The sequence below is a fragment of the Pinus tabuliformis genome, chromosome 5_1 (assembly GCF_031772625.1).
Source record: "Pinus tabuliformis cultivar Carrire ecotype Pingquan chromosome 5_1, CPIR1, whole genome shotgun sequence".
Lineage (NCBI taxonomy): Eukaryota > Viridiplantae > Streptophyta > Pinopsida > Pinales > Pinaceae > Pinus > Pinus tabuliformis.
This window is the reverse complement of record NC_142305.1, coordinates 600,084,153-600,098,394: the sequence shown is the minus strand read 5'-3', so window position 1 is coordinate 600,098,394 and position 14,242 is coordinate 600,084,153.

Sequence of the window (14,242 nt, the reverse complement as noted above, 5' to 3'; positions counted from 1 at the left end):
GTTTTTGCCCGAGACATGCCCAATGTACACAACCGTTCTTCCTAAACTTCTTTAAGTCTTTTCACGAGTTCTTCCCAAACTTTTTTAGGCGTTTTCCGCCATCCTATTTCACACCAAAGGTTTTCACATCAAAATTGATGTGAAATGGTACTTAATTAAATACTAAAAACCTTTACCCTCCACATAATGAAATTGATGCAAATTGGTCCTTAATTGAGCACTAAAAACCTTGCCTTATTTTTGTATACCTCAATCTAATCCAAATTTGACACGTTAAAGAGAGTTGGGCGGAGGTCGCTTCGCTGATTTCGTGCAGGTTTCGTGCAAATTGACATGTAGAGCCAATTTTTTTATTGCTTCCAGAAAGCAACGAGGGGAAGGAGGTTGAAATATTAATAATTCCAACTGCGGCATTTATTGCAGCGCTGTTTTGCAAAACCACCAGTCCATTCCCCTCATCGCCTTTTGCCAAAAGTTGTTTTTCCCCGGGAGGCTCCGATCACACCGACCAGGTGACGTGTGTCCACATTAAGGTTTCAAAACCACTCATTTCCCGGCCGGTAAATTATGTTTGGTTCAACTGAGCGATAACCGTTCGATTAAGGTGAAGGCTTGAAACCATTGATTGAAGTCAAAGATGCATACAGGCCTGAATATCGAGTTGGCATGAAAGTTTTTGTTTGACCGCCAGCCTTTGTCAGAAAAGTAATTAATGAATTTACTATGGTCGTAGATTGTAGGTAAAAGACTTTAATTTTAATGTTTTTTTATTTTTACGGAAGTATGGGCATAGGTCAATGTATTTTGTTATGTTTTTTTTTTGGTTTTGTGCATATGTAATGTTCGTTTTGTTTTTTTATTGAAAAAAAGAGTGAACCACACAGCAGCCTGTAAGTGAAAACGAAAGGGAAATTCGCAGCAGCCAATGAATGTAATTTTTGTTGTTGAAATGCAATCTCCAGCAACGGGAGTGAATGTAAGAGTTTTTTTTACAGCAGTAAATGTAAGTTTTATTTTTACACACAGTAGTGTAAAAATAATTTTTTGGAGCTGAAACAGAGTAAATTTTTTTTACTGCATCTGAAGCAGTCTTGGTGAATCCCTCTGAGAGAGAGGAAGAAATATGTAACAGGCAGTTTATTAATGAATAGAAAGTTTTTATGTGTGTTGCTGAAACTGAATTTTTTTTTTGCTTCCCTGTGTAAAGATCGTGTGAAAACAGAGCATTTTCTCTGTTCAGTCTTTTGTTTGAAATTACCAGAAATTTCCAACAGTGGTATCAGAGCTTGTTCAGGCTCTTTGAAGGTGTTAAAGAAGCTGAAGGGAAGGATTTTCTAGCTGCAGCAACTTCTCAGTCAAGAAAGGATCCAGGTATTTCTCAAAGTTTTTTTTTGTGTAGTTGTTGAAGACAGTCAGTGATTTTAAATACACAGTCAAATATTTGAAGCATAGTTTAGAGTGCAAGGAATGGCTGGCTCCAGCACTAGCACTAGCATGGGTATCTTTAATACCCAGCTCCCACAGTTTAATGGGAAAAACTATGACTATTGGGCAATAACCATGAGAGCCCTGTTTGCTTCTCAAGATTTATGGGAATTAGTTGGGATGGTTTTGAAGAACCAGCAGATGAAGAAGAGTTTAATAACTTGACAAAGGCAGAGAAAGATCTGTTCAAGAGCAATAAGAAGAAGGATTCAAAAGCCCTCGTATTTTTGTATCAAGCAGTGCATGAGAGTGTGTTTCCAAGGATAACAGCAGCCAAGACATCCAAAGAAGCATGGCAAACTCTCAAGACAACCTATCAAGGCATAGAGAAAGTGAAGACAACAAAACTACAGTTGCTGAGGAGAGATTTTGAGAATTTATGCATGAAGGAGTCAGATGATATTGACTCATTCTTCACACATGTGATTGGTCTGGTCACACAGATAAGGTCTCATGGAGAGACTCTTGAAGAAAGTAGGATTGTGGAGAAAATATTGAGGGTCCTACCCTCAAAGTTCGATGTGATTGTCACCACCATAGAAGAGACAAAGGATCTCACAAACTTTTCAGTTGATGAACTTCATGCATCACTGATAACACATGAGCAGAGGTTGAGTAGAAATGAAAACTCATCTCTAGAGCAAGCCTTCAAGACCCAGATGTCCTTTGGAAGAGGAAGAGGTCAAGGTAGAGGAAACAAGAGAGGAAGAGGCAGAAGCAAAAATAGAGGTGGAAGAAACAGTCCAGCAAATGCTCAAGGAACAGGCAGCAATCCAAATCAGAACCAAGGCCAAGGCAACAGCCAACAAAGTGGACAACATCATGCTCAAGGACAAAGGTATGAAAAATCCAATGTCCAATGTTATTATTGTAAAAAATATGGGCATTATGCAAATGAATGTAGGAAGAAACAGCATGATATGAATAATAGATCTAGTGCAAATATCACTAGAGAAAATATCAGCCAAGATAATGTGCTTTTAGCTTGTAACATGGTTGAAACAAACAGTGATGATATATGGTTTCTAGATTCTGGTTGTAGTAACCATATGACAGGAAACATAGCCCTGTTTTCTGCTTTAGATCAAAATGTGAAATCACAAGTCACACTTGGGAATGATAGTAAAATTTCTGTTATGGGAAAAGGAGAAGTAAAAATATTTACAAATAAAGGTGAAAAGAAAACCATAGCAGATGTCTATTATGTTCCTGGAATGAAGTGTAACCTCTTAAGTATTGGACAACTTGTTCAAAAGGGTTACAATGTTTTCTTTGAGAATGATGTATGCACCATCATGGATAGAGCACCCAACAAAAGATGTATTGCTGAAGTGAAGATGACAAGGAACAGGATGTTCCCTCTTAGAATAAAGGAAGATTTGAAAAATAAAGAAGTAATTGCAGCAATTACACAAGAGGCTTTCCAAAGTGAACCGAAAGATGAAAATTGGTTGTGGCACTTGAGATTTGGACATCTCAACTTTGGAGGTCTTAATTTGTTGAGTAGAAAAGGAATGGTAAGAGGATTACCATTGATAGAGAAACTGGACAACCTTTGTGAAGGTTGTATCTTGGGGAAACAACATAGAGAAAGTTTTCCATCAGGGAAAAGCATAAGGGCAAAAGCACCCTTAGAGATTGTCCACTTAGAATTATGTGGACCAATGCAAACTCCGTCACTAGCAGGAAGCCAATATTTTCTAACATTCATTGATGATTTCACTAGAAAAATTTGGGTTTACTTTCTAAAGAACAAAAGTGAAGTTTTTGAAAAATTTCGCAATTTCAAAGCACTTGTAGAAAATCAAAGCGGGCTGCATATCAAAGTTCTAAGAACTGACAGAGGAGGTGAGTATATCTCCAAGGAATTCCTACAGTTTTGTAGAGAAAATGGAATACACAAACAGTTTACCACAAGGTACACTCCGCAGCAAAATGGAGTAGCTGAAAGAAAGAATAGGACCATCATGGATATGGCGAGGAGTATGCTAAAGGCAAAGCATTTTCCAAATGATTATTGGACTGAAGCTGTGCATTGTGCAGTATATATTTTGAATAGGTGTCCTACAAAAGCAGTCATGAACAGAGTGCCGGATGAAGCATGGAGTGGGAGAAAGTAAGGAGTCACCCACATGAAAGTTTTTGGATGTGTGGCTTATGCACACATTCTAGATCCGCTAAGGAAGAAGTTGGACAACAAAGGGGAGAAATGTATTTTCATTGGATACAGTGAGGAATCCAAAGCTTACAAGTTGTATATCCCATCTACCAAGAAGTTTTTTGTGAGTAGAGATGTTCAGTTCATTGAGGAGGAAGCTTGGGATGGAAGCATAGAAAAACAATGAATGTTAAAAGCTGTTTGTTTCATGATGAAATTGATGAGGAGATGGCTGAAATACATCCCCAAATAGCAGTGCCAACACAAGGACAACAAGGGACACCCTTGAGGAGAAATGAAAGTGCTTCTCCAAGCACACCACAAGGAGGAAATTCAAGTGCGTCTTCAAGCACTTGTACACCAAATGAAAGAGGTAAGAAATTTAGAAATTTAAGTGACATTTATGATGAAGGTATGAATTCTTTGTTTTCATTATATTGTCATGTTGATGACCCTATTCATTTCAAAGATGCAATTAAAGATAGAAAATGGATAGAAGCTATGGATGAGGAGATTAATGCCATAGAAAGAAACAAGACATGGGATTTAGTTGAGCTACCAAAAGGTAAAGAAGTCATTGGAGTTAAATGGGTCTACAAGACCAAGAGTAATGTTGAAGGCAAAATAGAAAGACACAAGGCAAGACTTGTTGTCAAAGGATATAAGCAGCAGTATGGGAGAGACTATGATGAAACTTTTGCATCGGTTGCAGGAATGGAAACCGTGAGAGCAGTGCTGTCCATAGCAACACAAAACAAGTGGAAAGTTTACCAAATGGACGTGAAGTCAACATTCCTAAATGGAGTGTTAATGGAAGAGGTTTATGTTGAACAACCTATAGGCTATGAAAAGAAAGGCCAAGAGCACAAAGTGTGCAGATTGAAAAAAGCTCTTTATGGGCTAAAGCAAGCACCAAGAGCATGGTACAGTAGGATAGATTCCTATCTACTGGAAAATGGATTTGACAAATGTGAGGGAGAACCCACCGTCTACATCAAAGAAAAGGATGGTAAAATTCTAATTGTTGTGTTATATGTTGATGATGTTATTTTCACAGGTAATGATGATTACCTTATTGAAAACTTCAAAACATCCATGAAAGAATAATTTGAAGTGACTGACATGGGTTTGCTGAGATACTTCTTAGGAATAGAAGTAGATCAAAATGAAAATGGGATTTTTATTTCACAAGAAAAATATGTTAATGAAGTGTTGGAAAGATTTAACATGCAGGACAATAAAGCAGCGATCACTCCCACAGTGATGGGATTAAAACTCAGCAAAGAGGATAGCAGCAAGGATTTTGATCCTAGTTTGTACAAGAGCATAGTTGGCAGCCTCATGTATTTGACTGCAACTAGGCCGGATATAATGCATGCTGTTAGTTTGATTTCCAGATTCATGGAGAGGCCAAAAGAAGCACATTGGCAGGCAGCAAAAAGGATTCTGAGGTATGTTAAAGGTACTAAAAGGTTCAGCATTTTATATACTACTTCAAAATGTTCAGATTTAATTGGATACACTGATAGTGATTTGGCTGGAAGTGTAGATGATCGGAAAATCACATCCGGTTATGTTTTTCACATGGGTTCAGGAGCCATTTCATGGGCTTCTAAGAAACAACCTATTGTAGCGTTGTCTACAGCAGAGGCAGAATATGTGGCAGCTACAGCGGCAGCATGTCAAGCAGTTTGGATGAGAAGAATGTTAAGGAGCTTATGCCAAGAGCAAGTAAAAGGAACTATGATTTTTTGTGACAATAGCTCAGCTATTGCATAATCCAAGAATTCGGTGTTTCATAAGAGAACGAAACACATCGACACAAGGTTTCACTACATCAGGGAATTGGTGAACAATGGAGAAATTATTTTAAAACATTGTAGGACTCAGGATCGGGTTGCAGACATTCTGACCAAGCCATTGGACCAGAAAAGTTTTGAATTTTTGAGGAAATGTATGGGTATGACTGATAACCCAGCAGTTGAAATTAAAGGGGAGTGTTGAAATATTAATAATTCCAACTGCGGCATTTATTGCAGTGCTGTTTTGCAAAACCACCAGTCCATTCCCCACACCACCTTTTGCCAAAAATTGTTTTTCCTCGGGAGGCTCCGATCACACCGACTAGCCGACGCGTGTCTATAGTACGGTTTCAAAACCACTCATTCCCCGGCCAGTAAATTTCGTTTGATTCAACTAAGCGATAATCGTTCGATCAAAGTGAAGGCTTGAAACCATTGATTGAAGTCAAAGATGCATACCGACCTGAATATGGAGTTGGCGTGAAAGTTTTTGTTTGACCGCCAGCCTTTGTCAGAAAAGTAATTAATGAATTTACTACGGTTGTAGATTGTAGGTAAAAGACTTTAATTTTAATGTTTTTTATTTTTACGGAAGTATGGGCATAGGTCAACGTATTTTGTTATGTTTTTTTTTGGTTTTGTGCATATGTAATGCTCGTTTTGTTTTTTTGTTGAATAAAAGAGTGAACCACACAGCAGCGTGTGAGTGAAAACGAAAGGGAAATTCGCAGCAGTGAATGAATGTAATTTTTGTTGTTGAAATGCAATCTCCAGCAACGAGAGTGAATGTAAGAGATTTTTTTACAGTAGTAAATGTAAGTTTTATTTTTACACACAGTAGTGTAAAAATAAATTTTTGGAGCTGAAACAGAGTAAATTTTATTTTACTGCATCTGAAGCAGTCTTGGTGAATCCCTCTGAGAGAGAGGAAGAAATATGTAACAGGCAGTTTATTAATGAATAGAAAGTTTTTATGTGTGTTGCTGAAACTCTGTTCTCTGGAGAATTTTTTTTTGCTTCCCTGTGTAAAGATCCTGTGAAAACAGAGCATTTTCTCTGTTTAGTCTTTTGTTTGAAATTACCAGAAATTTCCAATAGAGTTTTATGTGTGTGAAAAACTCTGAGCTTCTCCAGCAATCTATTTTAAGCTTCCCGGTGTTAAAGATCCTGTGGCAAAAACAGAGTATTACTCTCTGTTCAGTGATTTTGTTTTGGAATTTACCAGAAAATTCCCAACAAAGGATCTTGTGAGTCATTGGCGATTTGAGGTTTGGAGTCACAAAAGTCGCGTTATCCAATTGGCAGAGAATCAGTTTCAATTGCAGTCTGAGTTCGTTCACACATCCATTCCATTCCATATAGCTTTGTTGTGTAGGAAAGAGAGGAGTCAATGAGGATGCAGAACTGTTCCTTCAGCGCTGTGCTATCCTCGCAACCGTCACAGGGTTTATGTGAAAAGAAAGCAGGGAATGGGAGGAAGGTATAGATGAAGTAAAGGATGAGAAGGGCGTATGTCTGCAAATTTGCGAGGGATGAACATAGATAAAAACCGAGGATGAACATTTGGAAGCACGGGTTCAAAAGTTGTCATTCCTGGAGTACTGAATATGGAAGTCTTTTGGGTTTAGCGTGGATAGCCATGAAGCCAAAGGAGATGGCACCTCCGACGACACGTAGGAAGCATATCAATATCGATCATAAGTTACATCCATAGATAGGAAACGTTGGTAGATACTTGCCCCTTAAATGCTACAGGCCTTTTAAGGTAAATGGCCGACATGCGATGAGGGATAATGAAATGTTCTCTATGCTCGGGGGTTGGTCATCGTCATACCGAAAATTTTAAGGGTTAATGTTTGCCCAATGGGCTAATTTTCCATGATTTTTCCACAAAAAAGATTAGCCACTTTCCAATTTTTATAAAAGACAATTACCACAAATTTTAGAATATAAATTATTTTACTTTAAAAATGTCCAACATTATATAGAAACTATATATAAAATCATTATAAATTTGAATAATTTTATAAATATATCAATAAACATTTTATAGTTTGTATATTAGTGATTAGTGAGATTAGCCAATGTTTTAAAACTTCAAGAAAACTTTTCATCTTTGAAATTTTCTTTGCTAAGGAACAATGATAATGGGTCTCTTGAACTCGACTTAATGCCATCAAATAGGGATATGAGTGTTTTAACTTCGATATAGGTAAGGTGGCAATGTTTACGTTGCCATAGGGATTTGGGGCAAGTACATAATCGCGATAGTTTTTCTCAAACTTATGACCCAATTTCTGTGGTTAGATAATAGTTCGGCAGCCTGTGTTTGTCTTTATGGAAGTAAGATTCTATAGAGCTCGTATGTGATATGATGATGGATGAATCCATTGCTTGATCAAGTTCCTTTTACAGTGATAGTAGCAGACACGGGTATATCTATTATATTTGGCTGTGATTATTAATGGTGTGCTATGATTCTATCTGGTTTTGTAGTTGGACATAGGAGTGAAGGGTGCTATCATTTTGCATCATTATGATTTCATAGACAGGGGATTTGATCCATGGACAAATGTGTTTATGCAACGGTATAGGGGTTGGTATGCTATCTCATTGCATGTAACCAATGTAGATATTCCATAGGATCTATGCTCTATGATTTGGGAATTTATGTTGCAGGTGGCATTGCATATGGATTTTCTAATTGGTTCAAGTGAAGGACCTATATAGATTTTCACATTTAATCTTGGGTAGAAGCTAGGGTGGGGGACTTTATAGCTTTCTATCATATGGACTATAATAAAAATCACCTTCTAGTCATTATGGGACTTGTAAATTGTAATTTTTATTCTAGGTTATGATTCATCCTATTAACATGAGTCTGTTCTTATTCTTTAGAGTTATTATATCTAAATGTTTTCTAAATTAGTATGTACTTGAGAGAATATCTCAACCAAGTAATTGTGTGTCCAACATGATCTACCTATATTGAAACAACACTAAATGTATTTATATATAAGCTTATTTGATGTGAATATAGAATAAATGAGCCAGTTTGTGCCTATAAAGAATTTGGGAAATGTTTGTTTGTGTCGTTTGTCCATTCATTCGGGCGAGTTTGGCAAACTGTAGAGGAGTGTTTCCACAGTTTTAAAAGTTTTTTGTTCACTGTGTTGCTGTGACTTTGGCACAACCATCGAGCCACCTGTTAACCAAGTTGACTGGAGAGGCATGTGATGATGCCTCTGACCTGGGCACTTGGGGGAGAGTCGTGGACTCTCGAGAAGGACTGACAGTGTCTCTAGATTGGTCGATTTGTGTTGGTTGGACGAGAACAGTTGTAGAGAGTTGTTGGAAAGTGACAACTGCTACTTGATTGATCCGACAACCTATGTGTTAAGGAGAAGAGAGCCTTTACTCTGTGTGGAGAGGAAAACAATAGGTTGTGGAAAAGCCGTGTGAAGACCTATTTTGAATACATTGTTGCAATGAAGAATCAACATTGAAGGAGTATGCGTGTGACTAAGCTATGTGTGGAGAATCTTTGCGTGCGTAAGCAAGATTCCTAAACCTCTCTACGGATCACTGAGTTCTGTGGCGTGGCTGTGTGCTAAAGCCGTGTGGATGAGCCATTCCTATGTATGCGTGAGGAGCCATTCCTAAGTATAGAGTGATCTGGTTGCACTGAAATTCCATTGGTGCATGCACTTGGTCCATCAGTTGTGACAATGTCCAATGCTGTAACTCCTGCTGATGCTGCTCCCAGGAAATTATGCAAACTGAAAGACGTGATATCCATTTATTTACACAGATTGATGGCAATGACTACATCAATAGCCGCAACAGTAGCAACATCACTGCTGAGAATTTATATTACCATCTAATTGTCATGGAAAACTCATGCCGATATTGAAATTCTAAAGGCGTAGGCATTGAGTTTTTTTGCAGATTTGGGTGTCGCTGGAGAAGAACGTTGTCGCTATTATCTAAACAAGTCATAGGAGGAGGTTCAAGAATATGTAGAGCCTAACCAGGCATGTGATTCATCTTCTCAGAGGTCGACACTTCACGTCTCGGCAGCGTTCGATTCTGGATCATTCACAAACTCGAGGAATCCACATCGAACATGAGCTTGGGAGAAAACGTTGTTGGAGGAAGATCCTAAATTGAAGAATTCAAGTCACATGATATAGTATTTGATGAACGTAGCAGAGCTTGAGAAAGGTCTAAGGTGCATTGAAGTACGCAATCAAAGTTGGCTTTACCAAGGTCAATAGCGATTATAAGGAGTTAAATGTCGCTGTGGTCAAAGACACCAATCATGTCTAGTGTCCTCCAAAAGAAATGCATGTCATAAAAAAATTTATGGCGACCTCATTAGCGCTCGGCCTCCAACTGATGTACCTCACTGTATACATGCTCTTGCTAGGCTATTGGCCAGAAATCATAACTAATTGCATTAAAGACATCGATAGTTATCCATAGAACATTAAGGGAGGGAGATCGTACATTTAGGGAAGAGCTATTGAACTTCTCATTTAGAGGGCATATTCTTTGATGACTTAAGCAAAGCATGGTTGTTTATGGGGCATATTCTTTGATGACTTAAGCAAAGTAGGGTTGTTTATGTATGTTTGGGTAAGTGAATTTTTTTGTACGGTGAAATTATTTTGGAATTAAAATTAATATACATATTGAAGTGTTGAAGTTATTTTGTTAGAATTCACAAATGACAGGTTAAGCATGCAGTTCAAAGACTTAATTGACAAAAGGAAAAAATCCCTTAGATGTGAACAATTTCAAAAGATGAGTTAAAAAAGAAGCATCAAAGATTAAAGGATGATGGACAAGTAGGTGAAAGTTTGTGTGAGTTAGTGTGAGTTTGTGGAATAAACTCACTAGCATGATGTATTATGAGTCACATATATTAATTATAAGCAAGTCTAGGATGTTTTTTAGTGGTCGTTGGAAAGTATGTACATGATAATTCCAAGAGTTGAATTGTGTAATGTAAGTCTGTGTTGAAAATGCAACAAGATGATGGAGCTTAGTGAAAAGAAGTCGCCTTCAATAAGTGGGCCCGCAGGCTATTTTTGGCACAAAGTCTATTTTTAGACTATGTCTATTTTTAGACATATGGATCATGGTCTATGAGTTGCAGGATGCTATTTATAGATGATTGGTCATGTTGGTAAAAATAGATGGACTTCTATTTTTAGACATATGGGCGGAGTCTATTTTAAGACTGCCAGTCTAAAAATAGAACAGTCGAATATTATTAGCTCTTAATAATATTTGGACTATAAACATTATCTTATCCTCTTGCAACACTTCATTTCGAGTTACGGATGTGGCACATGCAACTTCCAGAAGGAAATACGCTTTTCCTATGGGTTAGTTGAGCTATTGCATGATGGACTTCAGTTAGAACTCAAGTGATTGAGTTTGGTGGAGTTGATTGAGGAGTTGATGGAGTTGTGTTCAGTTTGACTTAGTTGAACTAGTTGTATTTAGTCTAACTGCCAAATACACTAGTGATGGGTGATGTGAATTAATTATTAACTCATAAATCAACTAAATAATACATTAGTTAACTCAGTGAATGGATAGTTCAGTGGAGACAAGTGTTAGAGGTGGGTGAAAGGGTGAGACTACTATCAGTTGTGACTATAGCTGTGCATGAGATTTGCACAATCATTGATTGAGATTGCCAATGAGGATTGCGCAGTACAAGAAAAGGAAATTCAAGCTTGGATCAGATCTATTCTCAACTTGGATTGCGCAGTAGAGGTAGGCAAACAATGGAGGAGATTTGAACCCTTGACTTGTTCAGATCTTAGCTAGTTTGTGTGTAGCAGGTGGAGATAGTACTGAGTACTTGTGAGGAGTATTGTACTATGTATTGTTACATGTTCTCTATCATTATAATATACAGATAGTTGGGGGTTTTCAGCTATATGCTTCCCCATTACATACTGTTTTGATATGTGTGATTTATGTTTCAATGTGCACATGCGATTGTTTTTAATTTCGCAAATTGATGATCAATGGTAGAGGAGGTTATGTATTATGCATGCATTCCGCAAATAGTGTATAATCAGGATAATCTCTGTGAATAAGTGTTATATTATTCAAATTTCTACATGGTATCAGAGCGAGTTTGATCATCAGATCTATTATTTAGAAAGTGATTACATTTTATTTCTTCAGGCAGAGTCTGTAATCGGGCCAGGTAGCCTCTGGATTCATATTTCTTTTGGAAGTTGAGATATTCGGTAAATGCCCATACAGTCAATCTCTGTACGAGAAATACTTTGTTCTCACTAATTTTACATCAGAAGCGGTTGAGTTTTGAGCTGGTGGAATTCGAATTTGCAGCAGTGTTTTCTTGGTGTCGAAGTTGAAATGTCTTTCAATGGATTGCGATTGGAGTATGCCCTTGAAGGAAGCTCAAATTATATTGCATGGAAAGACAGGATGGAGGCGGTGTTAGATGACAATGGGTTGAAGGAGTTCATAGATGCTGAGGTCCCAAAGCCTACTGATGTTGCTCAAGTTGAGGCTTGGAAAAATAAGACAACAAAGTGTCGAAGGATTCTGTTGGAGGGCATGAAGGATCACATTGTATCCAGCCTACATGGAAAGGCTTCTCCATACTTGATGTGGAAAGCGTTGACAGATTTATTCCAAAGCAAGAGCGACCAGAGGAAGCTGGCGCTCAAGGATAAACTTAGAAACATTAAGTGTGAGAAGGAGACAGTATGCCCAAGTATCTCACGAAGTTCACCCAATGCCGGGATGAGCTGGGAAGTGTGGGGGTGGCTGTTGGTGATGAGGACTTGGTGAGCTTGGCTCTCCTTGGTCTTCTGAAGAGTTTGCATTCCTATTAGGACTCTGTCAATGGTCGAGAGAAATTGTCAGGATGGGAGAGACTTTGGTCTGATATTGTGCAAGAGGAGATCAGGCGAAATACCAGGGATGGATCTTCATCAAAGGCACCTGATGAAGAAAATTGCGCTTTCGCTGCCAAAGCAAAGAAGGGGAAGAACAAGAAAGCTTCTCATTCCGGTGCGAGAGGTAAGAAGCAGGACATGTCCAAGGTGAAGTGCTTTCACTGTCACCAGCATGGACATTATGCCACAAATTGTCCACAGAAGAAGAAAAATAAGCAAGCTGTTGGATCTGCAGCGGGAGAGGCCTTAGCCTCGCAGTTTGAGCTGGATTTTTCGCTAATCGCATGCTTGGTATCAAGTGTGATGGGATCGGTATGGTTCTTGGACAGTGGTGCATCTTTTCACATGACAAGAGATCGATATTTGTTTTCTGATCTAGATGAGAAAGATCTTGGAGTGCACATCGAGATGGGCGATGATGGTAGATACAGTGCGACCAGTATCGTACCATTTCCTTTGAGAGGGAGTTTGGTAAACCCTTCGTATTGAAGGAAGTGATGCATGTTCCAGGATTGAAGAAGAATCTTATCTCTGTGGCGATGTTAGAAGACAAGGGATATGATGTTGTCTTCAGCGAGGGAAAGGCTTTCCTGCGCAGTAAGACAACTAGAGAAACCCGGAAGATAGGGGTTCGAGTCAAGAACCTTTATCAATTGCATGTAGATGACTGCGCAACAATGGCATGCAAGGCAAAAGGACTGGTGAGCCAGGATGATGGCGAGCTGTGGCACTGGAGATTGGGCCACCATCATAATGGAGCCTTGAAGATACTGCAGCAGATTTCTACTGGGCTTCCTAAAGGCACTCTTGCATAGTCAGATCAGTCCAAGGGGTGTACCTTGGGAAAATTTGTGAAAGCCACCTTTCACGAGAAGGATAGTCGCGCCACGACAATCCTTGAGAGAATTCACACAGACGTGTGTGGACCTTTCTCAGTAGCTTCGACAACAAAGCACAAGTACTATGTGATCTTTGTTGATGCTTTCTCTTGAAATTGCTGGATCTTCTTCATGCAAAAGAAGAGCGAGACATACTCAAAGTTCTGTGAGTTCAAAGCACTGGTCGAGAAGGAATCAGGGAAGAATGTGAAGACTCTTAGAAGCGACAATGGTGGTGAATTCATCTCTGGCGAGTTCAAGGACTTCTGTAGCACAGAAGGGATTCGAAGAGAGCTCATAGCTCCCCATAACCCACAGCAGAACGGGGTTGTTGAGCAGAAGAATAGAATGATTGTGGGTGCTGCACGGGCGATGTTGCATGATCAGGGCCTACCCCTTCACTTGTGGGCAGAGGCATGCAATACTACAGTATATGTGCAGAACCATTGTCCTCACAAGATACTTGGCATGAGTACACCCGAGGAGGCTTATTCTGGTAAGAGGCCTGATATTTCCCATTTGAGGATTTTTGGTTCTCCTGTTTATATGCATGTGACGAAGGATGCCAGGAAGAAGCTGGAGCCGACTGCAAAGGTTGGGATATTTGTGGGGTACACTGATACGCCCCACAACTATCGTGTGTATTTGCCAGACAGTTGCAAGACTGTTGTGCGACGGGATATCAAATTTCAGGAGGAGAAAGCCATGAAATGTTCGCTTGAGAGGGAGCCACACTTGCATGCAGATGAGGAGCTATTAGTTCCTAAGGATGAGCTTCAGGATGTGGATCAGCCACAAGATGAAGTTCATGGAGTGGAAGAGACCACTCATGCAGCGCCAACCATCAGAGGGTGAAAGCGCACTACAGAAGCTGAGCGACTGGCTCAAGATGCAGAGAAGGTTGTAGGACCACCTATAGCACAGCGCAGATAGAGACAGTCACCTGATCGGTACACTGGATACATG